We start from the raw sequence: 22974 nt of genomic DNA, 5'->3' as shown, positions 1-22974 counted from the left end.
TGATGAAGCCAATCTCCTCTGTAGGGAAGAAAGGTCTTTGAATTATTAATAAATCCCATTTAGCAGTCTTTATGATTGACTGAGGAAGCAAGAGTCTTCACTTTCTGTCTGAACCTTGTGAAGCAGGGTGTTTAATGGTATAAACCTGTCCTTTAGAAGCAGCAGAGGATGTCACATGATACTGTAAAAGTCGCTATTTTAGGCTTAATTGCATGGAGTTAATAGAACAATGAAAAGAGTAGATTTTTGAGGCAAACATTTTAATAAAAAAGCTCCAATTAATGGTTACATAACCTTAGCGAAGTCTTTTGTCTTTAAAAAGCCTTGAAAATATAACATCAGAAATGTTTCCTCCTTGGAAACCACATAAAGATGTAGTAGCAGATAGTTGTTCAGCAATGTAGCTGTTATGACTATCCCAGCTGAGAAGGGAAACAGAGGTGGAAACAGCATCTGCTCACTGTGGGGTTCATACAGTAATCAAATGAAAATTGTAAACATGTTCTCTAGTTCTCTTTCCTGCTAGCATTAATTTAAACTTTAATCAATCAAGTCATGTATATAATTTTAGTTAAAATTGAAAATTCAATACTAGAAGTTGCACTTCAAATGATCAGGTTTGGGTTTAATTGAGGAATGATGAGATCATTAAATTTACATAATTTGCTTAGGATGGCTTTTTTTTCTTTTAATTGGGTATCACTATAGTTACTGTCTAGTAATTTAATAAGAATAGACCAGGTTGAAATCAGGAGAAGCTTTTTTTTTTAAATTAAAGATCATGGAATTTGGGGGAAGAAGTATAAAATTAATAGAAAAGCTAAAATGAGAGCATTTTTGTGTACAATAATCAATTTTGATTTTTGCTTGTCTTCTTACGTGATCTTTCTCCATTTGTTCCCCTATCACAAATATTTCCATGTTACAGTATTTAAAGAACTAAGATATCTAAAGGTATCTAAGAACTCAATTAATTTCTACTACCCTTCCATCAGCAATTTCAAAACCCTGTCCAAATCCCTGAATTTCTTTGACTAGAAATAAAGGCTTCCTCCTCCAACACAAGTCAAGCAAAGCACTTGGCACTCTGCAGACACAGTCCACCAACATTATCACTTCCACAATACAGAACTCTTAGGCTACTTATTTACTTTCTTATTTGTTACCTACTTTATTTACCGGTTTTTCTTTGGTACCTCTCTCAATGGTTGAGGTGTCTAAAATTTAATCCTCAAGACGACAACAAAGATGGGCTTTTTTGCTAAGACACCCCAACCTTTGCTTTAGTGGACATAGAGATTCCCAGCCTGCAAAACCTGCTCAGGGTAAATTTCACGTGTGCCAGGCTTCAGTGGAATTTATGTTGCCTCCTGTTCATGGCATACACAGTCCTCTACTACTCACTGTTGGGATTACTTTAATCCCGGCAGCTTCCATAAAATAAAAAGCAGAGAGAGAGCTGGGCTTTGGAAATGTCTGTTTTGGGCTCCCTTGATGATGGCTGGAGTTTTTCCGAGTAGTGGGTGGATCTGGTAAAATGGCCCTTCTGCACGATGGTTTCATGCACTGGCAAATGCTTACTGAATCTTTGGCTTAATTTTCCCTTCACTGGCAGGAGGGTATTAGTTACATTCCTGCCCGGGCCAAGATGAGAACAGCTTTCCTCCTTCCTCCCTTAAGCTCCAGAAGGCTTTGACACTGCTTCAGATTGGGACTAATCAAGCCCTTATCTTGGTCCTATTTGGTCTTCATTTTATTCATCTGTTAAATGGGGAGAATAATACCATCCCTTTCCAACCATTTATTAAGGCACTTATTAAGCACTGACTATGTGCAAAACACTATTCTAAGCACTGTGGTAGTTACAAGTTAAATAAGTTGGACTTAGCCTCTGTTCCACATGAGGATCACAGCCTTAGTAGGAGGGAGAACTGGTAATTCATCTGTAACATATCTGTAATTCATTTATTTATATTAATGCCTGTCTCCCCCACTAGACTATAAGTTCATTATCCCAGAGTGAGCCCCGCCTTTTCTTCTGCTCCTCCTCCTCTCCCCATCACCCCTACTCCCTCCTTCTACTCTACCCCCTTCCCTGCCCCACAGCACTTGTTTATATTTGTACATATTTATTATTCTATTTATTTTATCAGTGACGTGTATATATCTATAATACTATTTACCTATTTTGATGCTATTGTTTCCTGTCTTCTTGTTTTGTTTTGTTGTCTGTCTCCCCCTTCTAGACTGTGAACCCATTGTTGGGGAGGGATTATCTCTATCTGTTGCCCTAATTGTACTTTCCAAGTGCTTAGTACAGTGCTCTGCACACAGTAAGCACTCAATAAATTCATTCATTCATTCAATCGTATTTATTGAGCGCTTACTGTGTGCAGAGCACTGTACTAAGCGCTTGGGAAGTACAAGTTGGCAACAATAAATATGATTGAATGAATGAATGAATGAGTTAGGGGCAGGGAATGTGTCTGTTTATTGTTATTTTATGCTCTTCCAAGGGCTTAATACAGTGCTCTGCATACAGTAAGTACTCAATATATATGATTGAATGAATATTTAGTCCCCATTTTACAGTGGAGGAAACTGAGACTCAGACAACTGAAGTAACTTGCCCAAGGTCACACAGCAAGTCATTGGCAGAGCTGTGATTAGAACCCAGGTCTACATCCTCTCAGGTCCATGTTCTTTCGAGAGGATAAAATTACATCATTAATGAGAAAGTATTTTATAAAAATAAAGATAGATTCGAGGTCTTAGCATTACTAATGATTCCTGGGATGCAGAATCAGTCAATCAGACAATCAGCAGGACTTTATTGAATTCCCATTGGAGTCAGAATAGTCAGTCAGTCAGACAATCATATTTATTGAACATTTACAGTGTGCAGAGCACTGTACTTAGTGCTTGGGAGAGTAGTGTATAACAATATAGCCCAAATTTCCTGCCTACAACAAGTTTACAGACTAGAGGTGAAGATAGACATTAGTATAAATAAATACAATTACATATATGTAGGTAAGTGTGTGGGGCTGGGAGGGGGGATAAATAAAAGGAAGTCAAGGTGACACAGAAGGGAGTGGGAGAAGAGTAAAAGAGGGTTTAGTTGGGAAAGGCCTCTTGGAGGAGATGTGTCTTCAACAAAGCTCTTAAGGAGGGGAGAGTAATTGTCTCTCGAATATGAAGAGGGAGGGCATTCCAGGACAGAAGTAGGATGTGGGTGAGAGGTTGGCAGTGAGATAGATGAGATCGAGGTACAGTGAGAAGGTTGGCATTAGAGGAGAGAGATATTCAGGCCGAGTTGTAATAGGAGAATAGTGAGGTTTGGTAAGAGGGGGCAAGGTGATTGAGTGCTTTAAAGAACAGTAGATTACGGGTTTGTGTTAATGTCACTTGAATTTCAGGGTAAAGAAAAGACATAGTTACTGACTTCATGGAGCATTTATCCCCTCTGGGACTTTCAAGGGCAACCATGGAGACTCTGGTTACATTCAGTCAGCATGGCCCATACAAAGACACTCTGTTTGGAAAGAATAGAGGGCAACTCTCCCCACTTTCATGAACCTAAAATAGAGCCCATTTTACTAAGGTCTTAATTTTGTAATTTTTTTATGATATTTGTTTAGAGTTTACTACGTGTCAAACACTTTTCTAAGTACTGAGGAAGATACAAGTTAGGTCGGACACAGTCCCTGTCCATCAAGGGGCTCACAGTCTTTCCCACTCACACCAGGAAATTTTGCTCACTCTTTGGTAATCATAATCTCTTTTTTGACTTTTATTTAGAAAATAGGAAAAGCCCCCATTAGAAGAGATCATCTGTGAACTGGCTGCTTTGGCAAGAATTCTGCTGCAATATAAATGGATTCTCAGTAATAATAATGTTGGTATTTGCCAAGCACTGTTCTAAATGCTGGGGTAGATACAAGGTAATCAGATTGTCCCACTTGGGGCTCACAGTCTTCATCCCCATTTTACAGATGAGGTAACTGAGGCACAGAGAAGTGAGGTGACTTGCCCAAGGTCACAAAGCTGACAAGTGGTGGAGTCTTCTAAGCTTTCCAAAGGATCCCATATGAATGGGGAAATTCTATGTACTATTAGCCTTCAGCACCGGGGGTTTTGTTTGACACCAGGAGACAGAAGGCCCAGGGGACAGGAGGACTTCTAGGACTCCTGTCCAAGCAGAATCCCTTCCAAGTGTCACTATGGGTTGACCTAACGGGGCATATATAGTGGAAATCCCAACATGGTTCTTAGATTCCACTGGGAAAGCACGTCAATCAATTCTGAAGCTATAATTGAAAAGCATTAACCAGTTAACCACTTCAATTAGAGTGAGTTTAAGAGTGGAAAGGCACAGTGGTAATTGAATCAATGGCCAGAGTATTTAATGTTGCTCTGAAATGCACTGGAGCCAAGTGAAGGTGAAGGGAGATCGCTTAGTGCTTTATACGAATGTCTTTGGGCAAAGGTACAAAGGTCACAGAAGGGGAAAATCCTGACATCCACCTTTGGTGTCATCTGACAAGACAGCTCTGTCATGGTAGAAAAATATTCCTCTACAATAATCAATTGTCCCTTTGAATTGTATCAATGCTGGAACATAACTACCAAATTAGATCCTGAATTTGGAATCATTCTCCTTCTTTCTGACCTGACTCTGGAAATGCCTCTATCCACCCCAGGTCTTAGAATATCTGTGATGACTTAAAACATGGATGATTACCAAGGAGTTTGTCTCACCTGTGCTATGGTTTTGGAGACAAATAGGCCATCTCCATCACCAAGAAGGACATTTTCCTTCTCTTGTCAAATATTGCTTTTTCGTCAGGAGCAAAGTTGCAGTATCAGGTGCTTCTTTCTCAGTAGCTTTTTCTCCCAGTGACTTAAAAATCTATCCCAGGATATATCCCCTTTTCTTCTCCGTACTTAATTGGAATCCATAAACATTCCCACTCCACCCGTCTTCAGCAAACACATTGAATGAACAGGGAGAATTTAGGGCCCAAACTGAACTTCCCTGTTCACACCTGAATTTGAAAGGAATAAAGGAAATAAGCTATTTGCTCCAATGAACCCTATTCCCAAAAGGGTTCTTTAAAGGGATAAGTACCATCCTCTTAGAGTCAATTAAAGATGCTATTTTGAGCTAAAGGGTGATAAACCTGGACTTTACCAGAGGAGGAATAGAAGTCAATTTCCAAACTAAGACTCAGGAGAATAAATCTTGTCATCACTTTCCCCAAATTAGGGAGTTGTTAAAGCGGACACCAAGGTATATCTCAGCCGGCATTAGGTTTCATAGAGAAATAAGTGATTTTGCAGCTAAGCTGGGATTCATCCATTTAGGGCTTTGTAGATTTATCTCAACTCCTGAATCCACTTTAAAAGAACAGTGAAGTCCACAAAACCTGGAAAGGGTGAACAAAGGAGAGAGAGAAGTAGAAGAAAGCATTTCATAAATGCCAGTGCTACATAAAGGAGGTGAAGGGGATGGATATTCTCTAAAAATGCAGTGTTCACTGGATTCCCTGTTCTTTTGTTCGTTTGTTTTGTTTATAGAGAAGCAGCACTGAATGAGCACAGAGCTATGGAGTCAGTTGGCATACAACACAGAAAAAGGGAGCTCAGTTAGAGCAATATTCCTTTGCCTGTAAGGGTGATAAAGTGTTGTAAAACATTTTAAAGGGAAGTTCTGGAATTTATACCCATAAAAGAGCTTAAAAAACACAGTAAACAACCATCTGTTCTGGACCAGTTCGGTATTTACGCAGAGAAGCAGCATGGCTCAGTGGAAAGAGCCCAGCCTTGGGAGTCAGAGGTCATAGGTTCTAATCCCAGCTCCGCCACTTGTCAGCTGTGTGACTTTGGGCAAGTCACTTAACTTCTCTGTGTCTCAGTTACCTCATCTGGAAAATGGGAATTAAGATTGTGAGCCCCATGTGGGACAACCTCATCACCTAGTATACTGCCCCCAGCACTTAGAACAGTGCTTTGTGCAACGTAAGCACTTAACAAATGCCATCATTATTCTTCTTCTTCTGCATAGGGAAAGGGGGCAGGACTGGGTGACCTTTAGAGGTGACCTCTTCAGTTCTTGTTGCAATGACCTAGATGCAAATCAGAGCTCAAACACAGAGTGGCTGAATCAATCATTCAGGCCAGTCATGTCAATGTTCCTGCTCCTCCTTACATCACAAGGAATTTAGGGATAACGTAAGCTGCTACAGAGAATGGGTCCTACATATTTCTGGCTTTGCTCACTTCCTGGGCAGGGATATGTACTGAAGTACTTATAATGGGGCTCCTATTCTCTAGCCCTTGACTTCCTCTTGCTGGAAAAATCACATTTTCATCAGTACTCATCACCAGAAGCAGCATGGCTTCATGGAAAGAGCATGGGCTTAGGAGTCAGAGGCCATGTGTTCTAATTCAGTCTCCGCCACTTGTCTGCAGTGTGACCTTGGACAAATTATTTAACTTCTCTGTGCCTCAGTTCCCTCATCTGTAAAATGGGGATTAAAACTGTGAGCCCCATGTGGGACAACCTAATTATCTTGTATCTACCCCAGTGCTTAGAACGGTGCTTTTCACATAGAACAAATACCATCATTATTATTATTGTTACTCACCACCTCACTCACTTTGTCCCTCTCAAGGTGACCTCCTAACAGCATCTCCAGCGCTTAGAACAGTGCATTGCACATAGTAAGCGCTTAATAAATGCCATCATTATTATTATTATTATCTCACTCACAACTCTTTCCACAGCTCACATTGTTCTCCAAGTCTTTTACTCCTTCCCTCTCCCCAACCCCCTATCCTGATCCAACAGACCACAACTATCATCAGGTTCAAAGAGCTCCTAATATACCATCTCTCCAACAAGCCTTCCCTAATTAATTCACAGCACCTCTAGTCTTTCTTCTTCATTTTTTTTTCTTTTAGTGACACTTGTTAAGTGCTTACTATGTGCCTGGCAAAGTACTACAGGTGGGTAGATACAAACTAATCAGATCAGACACAGTCTGTGTCCCATATAATAATAATAATAGTAATGGCATTTGTTAAGCACTGACTATGTGGAAAACACTGTTCTAAGTGCTGGGGAGGATACAAGGTGATCAGGTTGTCCCATTTTACCAATGAGGTAACTGAGGCTCAGAGAAGCTAAGTGACTTGCCCAAGGTCACACAGCTGACAACTGGAGGAGCCAGGATTTTAACCCATGACCTCTGACTCACAAGCCCGGGCTCTTTCCATTGAGCCACACTGCATATGGGGCTCAGTCTTAATCTCCATTTTGCAGATGAGGTAACTGAAGCACAGAGACGTGGAGTGACTTGCCCAAGGTCACACAGCAGACAAAGTGGCAGAGCTGGGATTAGAACCCAGGTCCTTCTGACTCCTAGGCCTGAACTGGTTGCTTGCTTGCTTGCTTGCTGCTAGTCTTGTAAGCCCACCAGCCATCTCTAAGGTATATGTATTTATTTAGCATATGTGCATTTATCTGACCCTCAATATTTGTATATGCATTTTAAATTATATATTTAAATTACTCTGATTCCACTATTTGTAAATATTGTGATGCCTGCCTGCCCCATTGGAATGTTAGGAATTTGTGGTTGGGGAACCTGCTTTATGCTTTTGTTGTACTTTCCCAAAGTGCACTGCACCCACAGGATGTTCAATAAATATCATTCAATCAATGGCATTTATTAAGTACTTACTATGTGCAAAGCACTGAACTAAGAGCTTGGAAGACTACAATACAACAGAGTTGGCTGTCATGTTCCCTGCCCACAGTGAACTTTCAGTCAAGAGGAGGAGATATACATTAATAGAAATAAGCAATTAATTATATAAGATTTAAAGACATGTACTTTAGTGCTTTGGGGTTGAGGGTGGAGCAAATAGCAAATGCCCAAAGGTCACAGATTCAAATGCATAGATGATGCAGAAGGGAGAAGGAGCTGCCCAAATGGGGTTTTAATTTGGGAAGGCCTCCTGGAGAGAGAATCAGTCCCAACTTCAAACATCGCTAAAATCTTCTCTTTCCTCTCCATCCAAACTGCTACCATGTTAATACAATCACTTATCCTAACCTGCCTTGATCTATTGTATCAACTTCCTTGCTGGCTTCCCAGCCTCCTGTCTCTCCCCACTCCAGTCCATGCTTCAGTCTGCTGCCTGGATCATTTTTCTATAAAAACATTCTGGACAAGTTTCCCCACTCCTCAAGAAACACCAGTGGTTGCCCATCCACCTCCGCATCAAACTCCTCACCAATGGCTTTAAATCACTCCATCACCTTGCCCCCTCCTACATCACCACGCTACTCTCCTATTGCAACACAGCCTCACATTTTGCTCCTCTAATACTAATCTCACTGTGCCTCGATCACATCTATCTCATTCCAACCCCTAGCCCACATCCTGCCTGTGGCCTGGAATGCCCTCCCTCCTCAAATCCAATAGAGTGAATCTCCCTACGTTAAAGACTTAATGAGGGCACATCTCCTCCAAGAGGCCTTCCCTAACTAAGCCCCCCTTTCCTCTTCTCCCACTCTCTCCTGGGTCACTCTGACTTGCTCCCTTTGTTCATCCCCCCTCCTCCCAACCCCACAGCACTTATGTACATATCCGGAATTTATTTATATTCATGTCTATCTCCCCACTCAGAACTGTAACCTCACTGTGGTCAAATAATATGTCTATTATTGCACTGTGCTCTCCCCAGCATTTGGTTCAGTGCTCTGCACACAGTAAGCACTTAATAAATACGACTGAATACGCGAATGAATGAATGCTAGTGCTCTGGCATGTATGGAGTGGGAGAGAGTTCCAGGCCAGGAGAGGGTGTTGGAAAGGGTTTGGCAGTGGGATAGATCAGATCAGGGCACAGTGAGTAAGCTGGGGCTAGAGGACCTAAGTGTTCAGGCTGGGCTGTAGTAGGAGAACAGTGAGGTGAGGTAGCAGGGGCCAAGCTGATTGAGTGCTTTTAAACTGATGATAAGACATTTCTGTTTGATAGGGAGTAGAGAGACATGGACTGAACTTTTTCAGAAAAATAATCCGGGCAGCAGGGTGAAGTATGGACTGGAGTGGGGAAAGACAAAAGGATGGGAGGTCAGCAAGGAGGCAGATGCAGTAGTCAAGGTGGGATAAGACAGGTACTTGGATCAGTGAGGTAGCAGCTTGGATGGAGAGAAAAGGGCGGATTTTAGCGATATCGTGAGGATAGGACTGAGTAATACGAGTAATTTCTATAATACTAACGATTATTATTACTATCTTGCTGTTAGTGGCCACTGTTGTTATTATTTCTACATTCACTGTTTCAGACAAATTAATAATGTCCAAGCAATGTGTCTCAGTCTCTCCCAGTGGTCTCTGGGCTTACTGGTCCAGTCCATGACTGATTTGTGGAGCCATATCATCTCCAGCGATAGGGGACCGTATTCCTTCTTTCAGGTGTCAAGGGAACCAGCTGTAATAGAGGGAGGTAAAAGACTGGGGGAGGGAAGTTGAAACCACAGTGTCTGCTCTAATGAGCATTTTGGACCATCTGTGGATTTATTTTGCCAAGCTGTCTCTGTGCCCCATCTGATGAACAGGAGTTGGCTGAAAAACATTCATACTGCATTGCGAATAGCCAATCTCCCATTTTCTCAGGGTGAGTAGCTTATGCTGGATGAGTAGTCACAAATGTTGATTTCATTTATTTTATTACCTGGAGAGGAAGTGAACTGGTTATAAAAGAAATGGATTCTGGTCAACTTTTGTATTTATCTGCCCAATCATTGTCTTAGGAAACTTTTAAAAGCAATTTTTAAAAAAATCAACCCTCTGAGTCTCTTTGGAGAGACTTTTCTATCAATATCTTCTGTTTCCAGGAGTCAGGCTCCATCTTCCCAAGCAATCTTAAACCTGAGTAATATTTCATCCATTTCTTTGTATTTGAGAGTGCAGAGTAACAAACTGTTCACTGCGAATTAATACTGCTGGCTCAACTGATAGCATTTTCTAAGCATCCTTGGAGGTAAGTGGTTGATATGGATTTTCTCTCACATAGAAAAGAAACTTGATGAGGAAATTGTGCTTACTCTGTTAGTTCAATGGCTTTGAGATCAAGGCCAAACCTTTCTTTGCTGGGAGAAGTGGTCAATTCAAGCATACAATTCTTTCTTTTTAAAAAAAACAGGATTGAAATACTGCTTCAATTTGGGAGAGAAAGACCTTTCATAATGTTTCTTCCAGGGGGATGCTTAGGAGCAGCAAAGGGTCGTGGAAAGGTGTTTATTTGAAAGTTTTGGCTCTATATGCCTTGGACAATATTCCAAGATTTCATAAATGTTTGTAAGCATTGAACTCATGCACTCCAGGACCTACATAGCTTCCTTGAAGATGTTATCTCTTCCAGAAACTGCAATTAGTCTATCAGGATACCATGGAGTCTCTTAGAACAATAATATAAGAGAATTATTGTTCCCATTATGGACTCACAGAGGGGCTACAGCTTGCTGAAGCATCTGACATACAACTAGAAAGTAATTTGAACTCAATGTCAATCAGTCATATTTATTGAGCACTTACTGTGTGAAGAACACTGTACTGAGCAGTTGGGAGAGCACAATATAACATAGTTGGTAGACACATTCCCTGACCATAACGGGCTTACAGTCTAGAGGGAGAGATGGACATTAATATAAATAAATAAATTATGGATACGTAGGCAAGTGCTGTGGGCTGAGAGAGGGGTGAATAAACGATGCAAATCCAAGGGCAAGGGTGGCCCAGAACTCTTAAAGAATCAGACACACTATATTATAATTCCTCTTAACATTAAAAATAGGAATAATTTTTCATTGACCTAAATAGAACAGATACAGTCTCTGCCCTACCATGTCTTGCTTCCTGGTCATCTTCGTCTGAATGTCATGCCAACACCTCAAACTCAACATACCTAAAACTGAACTTGTCATCTTACCTTCTAACTCTTATTATTCTTTTTTCTTTGTAAATAGTATTCATTACATGCTTACTATGTACCAGACACTGCACCAAGAACTGGGGTTGATACAAGACCATCAGGTTGGACAGAGGCCAGGTCCCACTTGTGGCTCACAGTCTTAATCTCCATTTTACAAGTGAGGTAACTGAGACACACAGAAGTTAAGTGACTTGCTCAAAGTCACACGGTAGACAAATGGCAGAGCTGGGATTAGAATCAGGCTCTGTTACTACCAGGCCAACACTCTTTCCAATAGGTACTACTTCTGTAATTCTTGATGCTGCAGGGGTCTAGATACCTTTCAATATTTTAATCGCTGGAATTGTCTTGAGTTTATAATCTGAGGCCAATTTCGTGAATGGGTTTGAATTAAAAATCTAAAATTAAACGAAGATGAAGTTTTCAAAATGTTTTGTTCTTTCGGACTCCAAGGTGTCATTTTTCAAAATGAGGTAGAGATGGTTGCGATGATTGTGGTATATTAAGGGATAGAATGAAATGGGAACCTTACCAAACAGGTACAATGTGTGGCCAAGCAGAAGAAAGAATCTGGCTCTTCCTCTTGCCGACCCTCCTCCAGACGGAAGCGCTGTACTTAGACCTATCTAACTGAATTCAGGGGTGTGTTTTAGACTAGGTGAGGAAAGGACTGTGTTATGCCACACATTCCTTATACCCCCTCGAGTGCTGCTTCGCAACGGAAGAAACTGCTCCAGGGACAGACCAGACCTGGTCAGTGCCTACTATATTGACACTCCCACTGACCACTTCCTGAGTAAGAATTTGGATTCCACAGTGCCGTTGGCAGCCGTAGGGCTGTAAGTCTCTTGTTTACCTTTTAAATGGCACATCTTTATATGAGCATATGTATCTTTCTATTAGATGAGAAGCAGTATGGCCCAATGTATAGAGCAAGGGCCTGGGATCAAAAGGACTTGGGTTCTAAGCCCAGCTCAACCACCTGTCTGCTGTGTGACCTTGGGAAAGTCGCTTAACTTCTCTGTGCCACAGTTACTTCATCCGTAAAATTGGGATTGAGATTGTGAGCCCCATGTGGGACAGGGACTGTGTCCAAATTGATTCGCTTCTATCTACCCCAGCACTTTGTACAGTGCCTGGCGCACAGTAAGTGCTTAACATTTATCATAAAAAAGATATTTTAATATTTTTATTATCACTGGATTCACACTTGTATTTGCTCTTAAAATCAGGATATCTCAGTAGTTGATTATGTAATGCCCAAGTGGATCAGCACAGCTGTCCTTGATTTAAGGGGTCTCTAGTTACAACAAAAGGCACACACAAATTTACACAGCTTCCACTTTACAAAACATTTATTTTGATTATCAATCAATAGTTGTTTACTCCTGCTGCTTCCACTTCCTCTTCTTCAACTCCCTTTTTGACCACTTGAAATCTGGCTTCTACCCCATCCACTCCACCAAAACTACTCTCTCCATAGTCACCCTAGACAGCAAGCTCACTGCGGGCAGGGAATGTGACTACCAACTCTGTTTCATGGTACTCTCCCAAGCCTTTGCCATGGTGCTCTGCACACACTAAGCAACCAAAAAATAAGCCTTAAATATGGTTGTTTGATTGATTGATTGAATGACCTCCTCCTGCATCCTAATTCTTGACTTCTCAGCTGCTTTTGACCCCACAGACCACCCCCTTCTACTGGAAACACTATTCATTGAAAGTATCCCATCCTGGTTCTTCTCATCTCTGTGGGTGCTCCTTCTTGTCCCTTTCACCAGATCCTTCTCTGACTCCCACCCCTCAAACAGGGAGGTGGGGGTCTCTCAGGGCTCAGTTCTGGGTCCCCTTGTTGTATCTATATACACGCCTTCCTAATTCTTCCTCTCTCAGCTGCCTTTGACACTGTGAACCATTCCCTTCTCCTCAATACGTTATCCAACCGTGGATTCACTGACACCGTCTTCTCCTGGTTCTCCTCTTATCTTTCTGGTGGTTCATTCTCAGTCTCCTTCGCGGGCTCCTCCTCCCCCTCCCATCCCCTAATTCTAGGGATCCTTCAAGGTTCAGTTCTTGTCCCCTTCTATTCTCTATCTACACTCACTCCCTTGGAGAATTCATTCGCTCCCATGGCTTCAGCTATCATCTCTATGTGGATGACACCAAAATCTCTATCTCTTTTCCTGCTCTCTCTCCCTCCCTCCAGGTTTGCATCTCCTCCTGCTTTCAGGACATCTCTACTTGGATGTCCTCCCACCACCTCAAACTCAACATGTCCAAGACAGAGCTCCTTATTTTCCCTCCCAAACTCTGTCCTCTCCCTAACTTTCCCATCACTGTGGAAGGCATGACCATCCTTCCTGTCTCACAAGCCCTCAACCTTAGTGTCATCCTTGACTCTGCTCTCTTAATCACCCCACATATCCAATCTGTCATCAAATCCTGTCTGTCTCACCTTCACAACATGGCCAAGATCCACCCTTTCCTCTCTATCCAAACTGCTACTGCATTAGTACAACCACTCATCCTATCCTAACTGGATTACTGCATCAGCTTTCTTTCTGATCTCCCAACCTCTTGCCTCTCCCCACTTCAGTCCATATTTTACACCACTGCCCAGACTATCTCTCTACAGAAACTTTCAGGGCATGTCACCCCCATCCTCAAAAATCTCCAGTGGTTGCCTATCAACTTCCCAAGCGCTTAGTACAGTGCTCTGAACATAGTAAGCGCTCAATAAATATGATTGACTGATTATCAACCTTCGTATCAAACCAAAACTCCTCACTATTGGCTTGAAAGCTCTCCATCACCTTGCCCCTTTATATCTCACCTCGCCCCTTCTTACCTCACCTCCCTTTTCTCCCTTTCCACACACTCTGCTCCCCTGGTGCTAACCTTCTCACTGTGCCTCGATCTTGCCTGTCTTACCTCCAACCCCTGGCCCGAGTCCTACCTCTAGCCTGGAATGCCCTCCCTCCTCAAATCTGCCAGGCAATCACTCTTCCCCTCTTCAAAGCCCTACTGAAGGAGGACCTCCTCCAAGAGGGCTTCCCGGACTAAGCCCTTTTCCTCAGCTCCCCCTCCCTTCTGTGTCACCTCAACTCAACTGTGTCCCTTTGCTCTTCCCCCCTGTCTCCCAGACTCAGGGCACTTATGTATATATGAGAAGCAGTGTGGCTCAGTGAAAAAGAGTATGGACTTTGGAGTCAGAGGTCATGGGTTCAAATCCCAACTCTGCCAACTGTCAGCTGTGTGACTTTGGGCAAGCCACTTAACTTCTCTGTGCCTCAGTTACCTCATCTGTAAAATGGGGATTAAGACTGTGAGCCCTCCGTGGGACAACCTGATTACTATGTAACCTCCCCAGCTGTTAGAACAGTGCTTTGCACATAGTAAGCGCTTAATAAATGCCATCATTATTATTATTATTGTTATATGTATACTTCTGCTTATACTGATGCCTGTTTACTTGTCTGTCTCCCCCTGCCCATCCCAGACTGTAAGCCCACTGTGGGCAGGGATAGTTTCTCGTTATTGCTGTTATATACTTTCCAAGTGCTTAGTACAGTGCTCTGCACACAGTAAGTGCTCAATAAATACAATTGAATGAATGAATGAACACTCACTCTCATGGTGGCTCAGCCATTCCCAAAGCTTTACCACATTCCTGAAGATGACTCTCAAATCTACCTCTCTAGCACTCACCTCTCACCTTCTCTGCATACTTGCATTTCCTTCTACCGTCAGGTCACCTCTACCTGGATGCCCTACCTTCACTTCAAACTCCACACCTTATCTCCTGTGTGACCTTGGAAGAGTCACAACTTCTTTGTGCCTCAGTTACCTCAACTGTAAAGTGGGGATTAAGATTGTGACATGGACTGTGTCCCTACTGATTAACTTGTATCAACTCCAGTGCTCAGAACAATGCCTGGGACAGAGTAAGTGCTTAACAAATACCACAAAAAAACCCAAACCTCAATATGTCCAAAAATGAGCTTCTAATTTACCCTCCCAACTTTCTCCTCCCTCCAACTTTTCCATTGGCAAAGCCATAATCCTTGCTATCTCACAAGCCTGCAATTTTGGCATTATACTTCATTCATCTCTTTCATTCAAGCTGCATATTAAATCAGTTACTAAATCCTGTCAGCTCTATCTCCACATTTCCAGTATTAGCTCCTTGCTCTCCAGTCATACTGCTACCTCACTGACTGAGCTTCTGTCATATCCTGTTTTGATTATTTCATCAGCCTCTTCACTGACCTCCCTGCCTCCAGCCTCTTCCCACTCCAGTCCATATTTCCTATTGCTTTCCAGATCATTTTTCTAAAAACTCCTGCAGCCCACATCTCCTGATCCCTCAAGTAACTTGCCAGTGGTTGCCCATCCCTCTCTGCTTCAAGCAGGAGCTCCTTCCCCTCAGCTTTAAAGCTTAACTTTTTTCTTCCTATTTATCCTATAGCTTCTCCTACTACAACCCAGCCTGTACAGTTCACTTTTAGTTTGAACCTCCTCATTGTGCCTCTCGCTCATCTCACCATCCATCAAACCCATGCTAATGCTCACTCTTCTGCCCGGAATGCCCACCCCATTCATGTCTGACACCCCACAACTCTCTGTACTGAAATCATTTCTCCTCCAGGAAACCTTTGCTGTCAAATTCATTCAATCATATTTATTGAGTGCTTACTGTTTGCAGAGCACTGTACTAAGCGCTTGGAAAGTACAATTCAGCAACAAATAGAGACAATCCCTACCCACCAAAGGCTCACAGTCTAGAATCTCTCACCATTCCCCCCCAACCCTTTTTCCCCCGACCTTAGTGGGGAAAAGCTGCATAGTGAGAAGCAGCATGGGATAGTGGATAGATCATGGGCCTGGGAGTAAGAAGGTCATGTGTTCTAATCCTGACTCTGTGACATGTCTGCTGTGTACCTTGGGTAAGTCACTTAACTTCTCTGGGCCTCAGTTTCCTCATCTGTAAAATGGGGATTAAGACTATGAGCCTGACGTGGGACAGAGACTGTGTCCAACCCAACTGGCTTGTATCCATCTCAGCACTTAGAGCAGTGCCTGGCACATAGTAAATGCTTAACAAATACAAAATAATAATAATAATAATTATTATTATTGTTATTAGTGCCTTTCCAATGCATTTAGACCCACCCCCTTAATACAAAAGTACTCACTCCACCCCCTCCCCACAACATTTATGTGCATATCTTTTAATATCTATCCCCCACATGAGATGGTAGTGACTGTGTCTCTTTATCATACTTCCTCATGTCCTCAGTGTAGTGTTCTGTATAGAGTAAGTGCTCAATAATTGCTATTAATTAATGATGATGATGATGGTATTTGTTAAATGCTTACTCTGTGCCAAGCACTGTTATGAGCACTTGGGTAGATACTAGGTAATCAGGTTGTCCCACAGGGCCTCACAGTCTTAATCCTTATTTTACAGATGAGGAACTGAGGCACAGAGAAGTTAAGTGACTTGCCCAAAGTCACACTGCTGACAAGTGGCGGAGCAGAGATTAGAACCCACCACTTCTGACTCCCAAGCCCGTGCTCTTTCCACTGAGCCATGCTGCTTCTCATTAGCCTCCTCTTTGACAGTAACTCCAAACATATGGGCAGGGGGATCAGGAGGAAGTCATTAGGTAGGACTCGGGAGTCAGATGACCTGAGTGCTACTATCGGCTCCACCACTTCCCTCTCTGTAGCTTTGGGCAAGCCACTTACCTTCTCTGTGCCTCAGTTCAGTAATCTGAAAAATGGGGATTCTGAAAAATACTTGTTTTCTCTCATATTTAGACTGTGAACCTCCTGTGAGACAGGGACTGCTTCCAAACTGATTACCGTGTATCTACCCCAGTGCTTGGTTCAATGGTTGGAACAGAGTAAATGCTTAGTTAAAGAGGGAGGTAGTACAGTGCAGAAGAGACCGAGGAGCAAGGACAAGAGGGAATTACTTCATTGTCAGTTGAAGTTAGTGGGGTGAGGTCCATTTTACTTCTGATGAAATGAATTTCTGCTAATCATGAAAGCTCTCTGACTCAATATAAATGCATTATATATCACTCATCTGTAATCGACTGAGTATACAATTATAGCTAATGTTTTTTGGTAAAAACAGTTTTCTGATCCTGGTTTGGAACTGATCAATTTACAATGCTCTTATGAAAAAAATTGGAACTAACCTACATTTCTTCTTAAGGCACAGTTTCTGGGGATCAACTGTGTCATAAGTATGACTGTCTGAATTTACTGGTTCAATATCACAGGAAGAAAAGGATAAAATGATGATGATTTGATGTACATATCATAGTTTATTTATATTGTCTGTCTCCCTCCTACACTGCAAGCTCCTTGTGGACAGGAAATGTGCATACCACCTCTGTTGCACTGTACTCTCCCCAACACTCAGTACAGCACACAGTAAATACTCCATAAATACCACTGACTGATTGATTGATGTCACACTAACACTAGCTTGTCCCAGGGAACATTTTATTTCACTGAACCCCCTGAAAGAGTTAGTGCTTTCCCCATAGTCAGTAATTCACTACTATCTCACCAAAAAAATCCACCAGATTTATCTTTCATTTGTTTTTGGTTTTCCCACCCCGGAAGCTTGATTAATTCTCATCTGTTTCTTGGCATTTTGACCCTGTAAACTTACAAGCTTTTTTTTCTTTCAATCCTGCATTTTTCCTCTTCAACAAACTTACATTCAGGACTAATCTTCTTACTCTTTTATTTTCCTTACAATCAGCCTCATTTCACCTTTCTGTTACTAATTTTTAATTTGGTAATGAATAGTCTGGAAACTCAACGCCTTCCATACAGGACACATCTTCTCATTTGCAACTAACTAAGCTTCGATAGAGTGGTTTCTTCATAATTTATGGAATTTGGAGCGAGAGAAAAAGCAGACAATTCTTTTGGAGACAGAAAAGAATAATACATTTCCACCCACATTAACCACAAATATAGCTTGACATTTCAGAAAAATTAACAGGTCCTCATGACATGAAACATGACTGCCTACCGAAAGTGCTAACTACTGCATTCATCCCTTTAATAGTAAAAAGATGTGTGCAATAAACAAATCCCAAACCTCCCCCTTGCCCAAGCCATTTGGCTCATCATTCATTTGATACATGCACTCTAAGGAGAAAGCTTGCATCCAGTATGACTCTGAACCTGGAGAGCTCACTAGCTGATCTCCAGGTTCAGAGTCATAAGTTCATAAGTCATAAGCCCATCCGCCAAGCTAGCTCTCTTCCTCCCTTCAAGGCCCTGCTGAGAGCTCACCTCCTCCAGGAGGCCTTCCCAGATTGAGCCCCTTCTTTCCTCTCCCCCTCGTCCCCCTCTCCATCCCCCCGCCTTACCGCCTTCCCCTCCCCACAGCACCTGTATATATGTATATATGGTTGTACATATTTATTACTCTGTTTATTTATTTATTTATTTATTTTACTTGTACATTTCTATCCTACTTATTTTATTTTGTTGGTATGTTTGGTTCTGTTCTCTGTCTCCCCCTTTTAGACTGTGAGCCCACTATCGGGTAGGGACTGTCTCTATGTGATGCCAATTTGTACTTCCCAAGCGCTTAGTACAGTGCTCTGCACATAGTAAGCGCTCAATAAATACGATTGATTGATTGATTGATTGATTGATTCTCATTTTCCTGCGTCAGAATTTATGATCTAAGTTGCGACCGAGAGAGTTGTCCTTCCACATGACATCCATGTACTGTTACAGCATGGGGGAAGCCAGGAGATTGAATGGTCAACACAGACTGGAAAGATAGAGAAAAGATAAAACAAACAAAGCGTCCTGCAAATTTAAGGAGAAGCTGCACTGCATCTCATGCTTCGGCATACGGATTGGGCGTTACTTTAGAAAGAAAGTCCTTTTCGACTACTTTTATGGAATGTCCAAGAAATATAATTTATTTTGTTGGGGTTTTTTTTATCTGACTCTTTCTTAGCATCTGAAATAAAGGACATTGTAAAAGTTGGCATAAAACTGCATCTTGTTAATCTAGGTATGAACTGAGGTAGAGATCCTTTAATAATTATGATAATACCAGTAGCGGCAGAGCTGGGATTAGAAATCAGGTCCCATGGCTCACTGGACTGTGCATTTTCCCATAGACCACATCTCTTTGATATTCAACACCTTCAAAACTTCCTGAAATCCCATCTGCCGAAGAGAAGCCTTCCTCAGTCCATCCCCTCAACCCAAGGCACACTAATCCCATTTCCCACCACCTTAAAGATTCCTTGTGATTGGCTTCAAGGTTCAATTTACTTATCAGTTCTTTTCACCTGCCCTGCCCCAACTTGCTCACTTCACTCCTCCTATGTAACATAAATTAGTGTTTGTAATTGCAGCATTTATTAAGTGCTATGAGCCAAGAGTAAAAATCTCAACAGATCAGACACAGTCCCTGTCCCACCTGTCAAGGCCTAAGGGGGAGGGAAAACAGGTATGTTATTCCTATTTTTACAGGTGAGGGAACTGAGTCACAGAGTATTTAAGTTACTTATTCAAAGTCACACAGCGGGTAGGTGAAGGAGCCAGGGTTATAATTTAGGTCTCCCACTTCCTAGGCCTCTGGATTTCCCACTAGGCTAACCTTCTCCCCGTACGTGCTTTTGACTCTTCCACTTCCATCTTCCCTCCCACTCCATAATCCCAGTGTGAAAATATCTCCCCAAAGCCACTGACTACAGCTCTCCCCATGTTCGAAGCTCACGTAAAATCCCGTTTCTCCAAAAACCTTTCCCCTACTAAGACTCATCTCCTATGTCATATCAGCCTGGCAGCCAACCCTAGCACTTATATATTTGTTTTTGCCCTTTCTTTGAATTTACCTCTATATGACTAATCAATTGTACTGTCTGTGACTTGTACTTGATACTAAATTTGTAAATGTTTATGATTATAAGAAGCTGCATTGCCTAAGTGGATAGATCAGGTGCCTGAAAGTCAGAAGGACCTGAGTTCTTATCCCAGCTCTGCCACTTGTCTGCTGTGTGACCGTGGCAAGGCACTTCACTTCTCTGGGCCTCGGCTACCTCATCTGTCAAATGGGGATTAGGACTGTGAGCCCCATGTGGGACATGGTCTGTGACTAACTTGACTAGCTTGTATCTACCCCAGTGATTAATACAATGTCTGGCACATTGTCAGGACTTTAACAATTTTATCAGAATTATCACTCTCATTATTCCCGTTTTAGTGTGTTAGCACCTTGAGGTCAAAGAACATGTCTTTCGGTTGTATTTTTCCAAGCACTTGGTACTCCAATGCATTGATGGATTCTTAAAGAATACCAATAAATATCATTACCACCACCACCATAGTTTAACTATAGTGATGTCATCTTCATATTTTTGTTACTTCTTGAGGAATAAATATAAAGGTTGCAAATGTTTTATATGCCTTTGTCATGCTGTATTATTATAATTTTTTTTAATTCACCTCAGTCAACCAATCAACTTCCTTACTGGATCTCTGGAATCTGTTCATTTTGGAGAGAAAAGGCTACTATTCTTAATAAAAACTACTTTTCCTTACTAATCTTCTTCTTCCCCATGTCTTACCTTTTTCCATGATTTAATTCATCCATTCCTTGCACTGAATTAAATTCTTTTCTCATCTGCTCAGTCACACCAATCCTAATTTTAAACCCTTTCTCTGTCTTTCCTTTGCTTTCTGTATCAGGTTCAAACTCATCTTTCCATCAGTTTCTGCCAATTTTGCCTTTGCTGTCCTCCCCCATCTTTTCTTACTTCACTTCATCTTATTTTGTTTCCTCTTCATTTATTCTTGAACTCCTCTGAAGTGCACCATCCATCACTGTTTTTCTTTCTGCTCCCAAATACCTGAATGTTCCCATCTATTAACTCTGCTTAGGATAAATCCATCTTTCTTATTCACCAAGTAAATATCTTATTTTCCTGTAAACTCATTGCTGGAAACTGTCTTGCTGGCTCTTCTCTAAGCACTTTAATTTCCTAGAATGTCACATCTAATGTTTCACATTATCTCTTGGTTGGGGTGGTGGGGAGACAGGCTGTTGTAGAGAATATAAAAATATCCACAGCTTTCTTATGAGTGACTAGTGGAAATCAACTAAATCTGGGAATTTGAGGTATTCAGCTTTAGTCCCAACTCTACCACTGTCCTGTTGTGTGACCTCAGGAAAGTAATGTCTCTGGCCTCAGTTCCTTTATCTGTAAAATGAAAATAATAATATCTGCCTTTCCTTACCTCACAGTAATATTTTAAGGACAAAACAAAGGAAATACACTCAGTTCTCCCATAACACGTGGCTTCCCTACTGTAGTTTGGCTAAAATTAGGAACTGTTCTTCTCACAATGCAAGCCTGCTTAGATGTGGTGAGGCATAGTGTTGGAAGAAATGCCATGTGACACATGCATACAGTTGGAATAGGTGAGTACTATAGAGTGAATTTTTTTTAATGCTATGTCTGACAAGAACCCAACCCTAGGATTATAGCAAAACTGATGGCAATGTGAAAATGCTTTGAAAACTTCAACTACTATATAAATTCAGCATATTATTATTATTATTAATTCTCACCTCAAGGGTGGGGAAGATTAAACTCTATTCATCCCCCTAGCCCATCATGGATGCAGATGCTTCTAATGGTATTACAGCAATGTAGGAATGTGTCGGTAAAATGTGATAAGTAGCCATAACTATTTCAAGAGTTGTGCATCCAACATTCTGACTATGGTTTCTAGAATTGTAGGCACACTATAATAAAAGCATGAAAGTACATAAGCCAAGACCGACAAAAAGAACACAAGAGAAGTTTTGCACACAATGTTTTTGGCAACAGAAAAATATGGAAATTTTCATGGCTCCAGTCTGAAATTTGCTGTCAAAACAATCAGTTTTTATTGGGCTCTCCAATAAAGACTGTCACATGACCAAATTTCTACTTTGAACACAGATTATTATCGTAACTTCCACTCTGAGCAGCAGCAAATTTCTGATTTCTTAATGTTGAATTGCAAGAATCAGTGAAGTGGATTTACCATCAACACATTAGTTTCCTCCTTTCAGAGTTTCCTCACATTGTTCAGGACAAATAATTATTTTGTTCAAACAGGAATGCACTCATTTTTTTTTTTCTTTATAGGATATTTCCTGAAAGTAAGCCAAAAGTGCTAAAGGAATGTGGGCTGGTAAATGTTTTATATTTGTCTTCAAGCCTACTTTAAGCTTGCAACTCATCTGAGGAATGATCTATTATCTGAGCAATTCTAATTTGAATTTGATTTGGCTTCTGGAAGCTAAATTTCTGAGCCTATTAATGTTTGACTGAAAAGATAGCTCCAGATGTCAGCTTCCCTTTGGGGACCTTCTCAAGTGCAGAAGCCAACATCAATTTTGGGTTGATGGGGATAAGACTCCTCTGAGCTTCATTTCACTGGGGCAGATCTGTGCTTGTTGGAAGAGCAGGTGATTGTCATGGAATAAGACAGGAAGGAGGAAGGGCAAAGGGAGATATGGGTGAACCTGCACTTTTTAGCGATATGTAAAGGGAATATTCTGCAGCTGGGGAATGGGATTGTGCAAAAACACTGCCCATTCCACCACACACATTCCCAAACAAAAGGTGAAATTGCTTTCTAAATGATCGAAGCTAATGATCAGAAGCTAATTTAGACTCCCTTCTCCAACCAATGTTCTCTGGTCATTTTCTATGTTCATTTAAATAGATAAGAACATTTTAGAATCTACCAATGAGCAGACAGATCCTGCACAAACTTTTCAGACAGATATTTGTAAAACTGCCCATTCCTGCAAAATGGAATAGCACCTGCTGTTGCTTCCACTAATGCCTCTGCTCTCAGCTGAAGAAAAGTCCAGTTTAGTGTTTCATTCTTCCTTTGCTTAGATTT

Source organism: Tachyglossus aculeatus, chromosome 10 (assembly GCF_015852505.1).
Source record: "Tachyglossus aculeatus isolate mTacAcu1 chromosome 10, mTacAcu1.pri, whole genome shotgun sequence".
In the NCBI taxonomy this organism is placed as follows: domain Eukaryota; kingdom Metazoa; phylum Chordata; class Mammalia; order Monotremata; family Tachyglossidae; genus Tachyglossus; species Tachyglossus aculeatus.
This window is presented reverse-complemented; position numbering follows the sequence as displayed.